Below are 4,823 nucleotides of genomic sequence, written 5' to 3' on the forward strand. Positions count from 1 at the left end.
TGTGTGTGTGTGTGTGTGTGTGTGTGTGTGTGTGTGTGTGTGTGTGTAGTTACATAAATAGCCTAGGGTTTTCCATCACAAGCAACAAGTCACCTTCAGTGCTCATAATTCATGTCAGGTTGTTTGGGTAGGGTGGCTATTTCAAATCAGTACTCTTTGGTTTAACCTAGATATGTATAAAATGTGTATTTGTTTTTTAATTCATATTTGGAGAGCCATAACTAGGGCATAATGATCGTGTCATTGACCCAGGGAGGGTCCTGAAATTTAAAGAATGGTGTCAGTACTTATAAGTCTTTGACAGCATTGAAGAAACTGATCTTTCCCCATCTCCATCCCATAAACCCAAGGATTAATTAAAATGCTGTTCATTTGTATCTACTCTTTGTGATCCAGTAAGGAGTTTTCTTGGCAAAGATTCTAGAGTGATTTATCTTTTCTTTCTACTGTGGATTAAGGTAAACAGAGATTAAGTGACTTGCCCAAGGTCACTTAGCTAGTATGCTTCTGAGGCTGTAATTGAACTCAGGTCTTCCTGACTCCAGGCCCAGTGCTTTATTCAATGAACATCTAGTTATTCCCCATTAGTTAAAATAGGAAGCTCCTATTCCCTCCACCTGCCTGCTGCAGCCCAGGCACACACCCAACAGCAGCCTGATATTCTGTTGTCCAGCTGCTCTACCACCTCTGCTCAACTAACTTTCCCCAGGAAAGGGGCAAAATTGCAGTTATGGCTCTTACTGTCTGTGTGCATGTCTACTGAACAGCTTCCCTTATGTTTGAATTTATCAACCCAGTAAGCACTCCCTCTCACAGTCACTCAAAGCTATTTGAAAATGAAAATAAGAGAAAGCAAACATGTTGATGTACTTTTAGGAAAACATTGCAGAAAGCCCTTCCAGAGACAGATGGCATTTGGATCTTCCATAAACACACAGGGAGAGCTCCTCCTTTTCTCTTGCCCTTCCAGCATCTCCTGATAAACAAGGCCTCTGGGGAATGGCAGTAAGATAACCCTCCAGATTCTTTAATAAGATTGCCACCTGCAAAATATGGCAGGTTTCCTCTCTGCACAGCCTTGGGATAAGCTTGTGGCTGTTTTGCGCACTCTCCCCAGCACTTCATGATTGCTAACTCTTGACTTTAGATAGTGCTCACCTTCTAAGCTCCAATCCGCTCTACTTGAACAATTTGCCTGTTCCCCAAAATCAAATTCAGTAACTGTTTTTCTGCCATTAGATTTACATGATTTTAAGTCATGAAGGTTTTGTTGTTATCCGGTGTTGCTGGCCTTCTTGTTCAAGATTATTATTATTATTTTTAATACTCACAGTATTTTATTCCCCACCCCAATTATATATATAAAACAACTTTTTCACATTAAAAAATGAGTTTCAAGTTCTCTCCTTCTCTCCCTCTTCTCCTCCACCCCCTCATTGAGAAAGCAAGCAATTTAATATAGGTTTTACATGAGTGGTAATGCAAAACATATTTCTACATTAGTCATATTCTAAAACAGAAATAAAAAAAACCACACACCAAAACCTAAGAAAAATTAATTAAAAAACAGTATGCTTCTATCTACATTCAGACTCCATCAATTCTTTCTCTGGAGAAACTATTTTTTATCTTAAGTCTTTTGGAACTTGGATCATTGTATTGCTTGTTCAAAATTATTTTAACACAATTCAAATCCCTCTGGGAAGGTGACTGACAATTTAAATATCAGGTAAGACCTTGACAGAGGTTGTTTGGCAGCCAAATATTGGGTAATGGGTAGCCACTCAGAGGGGCTTTCAGGAAGAAAGAGGGGGACAGTGCCAGGGAAGGTGGGAATACACCAAGAAGAAACTCTTAATTCCTTGAGAAAAAGAGAAAAAAAAACAAAGGAAGGAATGAAGGAAGAAGTAAAAAAGGAAGGAAGGAAAGAAGGAATGAAGGAAAAAAGGAAGAATTTCATTTCAGTGGCATTGAGAAGGATATTTGAGGAAGGAGAATCAGAAATGTGCCTGGTTCTAGTGACATGTTTAGAGTATCTGGATCATGAAAATCAAAGCCTTACAGAGCTGAAAGGTCTCTTATACTCACATGGTTAGTGTGACTTTAATTCATTTTCTCTATTAACCTGGACTTTCATATTTAGAATGTACTTACAACCATTAAATATGCTGCAATGCATTTTGTAAAGTGATCCTCCTCTTAGTTTTACTAAATACAAAGACAGAATACAAGAGATTTTAATCCGCTGGTCAAGTGGTACCTTTTCCTCTCCTCCCACCACTATTGCCAGCAGTAGAAATCTAAATAATTTTAAAGAAATCCATTATACCTATAGACCAGATGGGCTTTCAAATGACATCAGAAAATAACATTCTTTCATACTTATTCTGCTGCAGGGATCAGCTGAATGAAATATTTCACACATAATGAGATTTGCCATTGTTGCAGACTTCAATGAGGACATAAAAAACCCCAACCTGGTTACCTTGTGCACATCTGGCCAACTTCATCTGGATTTGCAAAGGGCACCTGTACCTACAAAGGCTCCCAAACACTTCCATAGTCACAGAGTTTGACCTCAAACCTAAGTAAGCCTCCAGAACTGGGAAAGGCAGAAAGGAGGCTAATTTTAAAAGAATACAAATACCTAGCAATTGCCCAGAAAAACTGGAATGTATTTGTACAACCACATGTGTGTACATCAATGAGTTGAGAGTCCATGGTTATAGGCATATTGTGACAATAATTGAATAGCACTCAGAAAGTCAGATTTCAGACTACATGTGCAAGTAACTCTGTGTGTGCCCTCACTTTCCTGTTGGCTAGTTACATAGAATCTTTTGTTCATGAGTGTGACGTGGTTTGGGGTTGCTGGGAACCCCAAAATGTCAAGGTAAAGGGTGGTGACTCCCTGTAATGAATTCACACATTCAAACACTCTTCTAGTCAAATGATAGGGTTTATTGTAAGGCCAATAGAACAGACAGGGTTCCTAGTGAACCTTCAATTTAATGGGGGTGAGATTCATGCTTATGCACAAAAAGGATAGCAAAAGAATTTGGATGGGATTAAGGATAGGTAAGTAGTGTGGACTGGGTCAGATGCTACAGTGAAATGACATCAGGTATGCTAATTAGGTGATCTAGATGGGATGAAGGAGTGGTCATTAAGTGTGAGTAGTCTGGAGTGAGACTAGAGTGACAGTGAAAGGACTGTCAAGTAATCTAATTAAGTGATCTATGTGGGCTGGGATAGACCAGGGACCTCGGAGGGAGATGTCAATGATCTAGGCTGTTGAAATGTATGGGAAAATTCAGGGATTGGATTTCTTTTCCTTTTAGGGGTCCAGGTCCCATCACCCCCTCAGATGGATCTGATGAATATAGTAAATATGATATTATTCCTCTGATTAATTTATATATGCAATGCAGCAGCACCCATTGAAATACCAATCAATCAATTAAAATTTATTAAGCCCCTATTACATTGCAGGCTCTGTGTTAAGTGCTGTAGAAACAAAAAGAAGCAAACTGAAGCAAAGAAGGTTCAATGACTTTCCCAAGTCACACAGCTAGTAAGTTTGGGGGGCAGATGAGTCTTCTTGACTCCAGGAATGGCACTGTATCCACTGTGTTACCCAGGTTCTTCTATGCGGGTTGCACAGTAGCTTTAGCACTCTGTCACCAGACTCCTTGTCTGCTAGCCTGGGCTAAAACTGTTCTCCTCCTGGCCAACTCGTAGTGGACAGCACTGAGCAGGCCACTGGATAAGGCACTTAGACCCTCCCAGAGAGGAGAGAGGAGCGGCCTGAATGTTACCTTATTGTTTAAGAGGCAATGATATTTCAAGGGTTATTTTAGGATCAGCAGAAACTCCTTTCCTTTTAATCTCTCTGAGCCTAGACTCAAGGGTTGTTAATTCACTCTAGGCAGAAGACAGAAGACATTGCCTCTCCTTTTTGACACATTATTCTTGCTCAAATTTTCCATTTTTTTCCCTGTAAACAACTCCTTGTTTCTCTAAAGTGTTCAATATTTCTTACTTCATGTTGCCTTGTTAATTCTATGTAGATGAGTGACTAGGGGCCATACATTTTTTGTGTGGCTATGGTTTGTGACAAGAAGTATCAAACATGTAGTCTGAACCAGATTAAAATGTAATTGAGAAATATTCAAGAAAATAAAATTAAATAAATAAAACATAATGTTAATATATGTTTTTTTTTGGGGGGGTGAATCATTATTTTTTACTAAGCAGCCCATTTCTACTTCAGTCTGACACCACTGACTTTTGCCCTAGAGATACTTTATTGTCTTATCTGGCCTCTTCATCTACAATTAAGACAATCAAACTTTCAACTCTTTTTAGAGTGGCAAATACCAATTGTTCTGTGAAAATATTTCATCCTGACCTTTCAACATCTCTGTCTTTTACCCTCCATAGACCTTCAGTTTTTGACAATTCTCATTTGGTTGCCACCCTACACTTATGAAAAGATATAGTTATGGTCATACAAACAAATCTTCCTTTACCACATCCAAGTAATCACTAAAATAACACAAGGAAAGATTAATTGTTTAAAGTCCTGAAATTGCTGTTGCTGCTGCTGCTGTTTGTCCTTATTTCTGGAAGAAGTTTGTGACATCAGGGTGGTGACTGCCACTACATGCAAGTGAAATGGATTTAAGTGAGGAAGGCCTGTGCAAAATCATCAGTCTCATTTTATCCTCCTGAACCATCTAGGTCCCGTGGCCAGATGTAGATCAGGACAACTAGAGATGGCCTAGGATACAGTGAAGATCTTGGCCTTTTTAAGCTGAGGT

This window comes from Petaurus breviceps, unplaced genomic scaffold, assembly GCF_028583685.1.
Source record: "Petaurus breviceps papuanus isolate PSGF00001 unplaced genomic scaffold, PetGlider_PUasm1.0 37, whole genome shotgun sequence".
Lineage (NCBI taxonomy): Eukaryota > Metazoa > Chordata > Mammalia > Diprotodontia > Petauridae > Petaurus > Petaurus breviceps.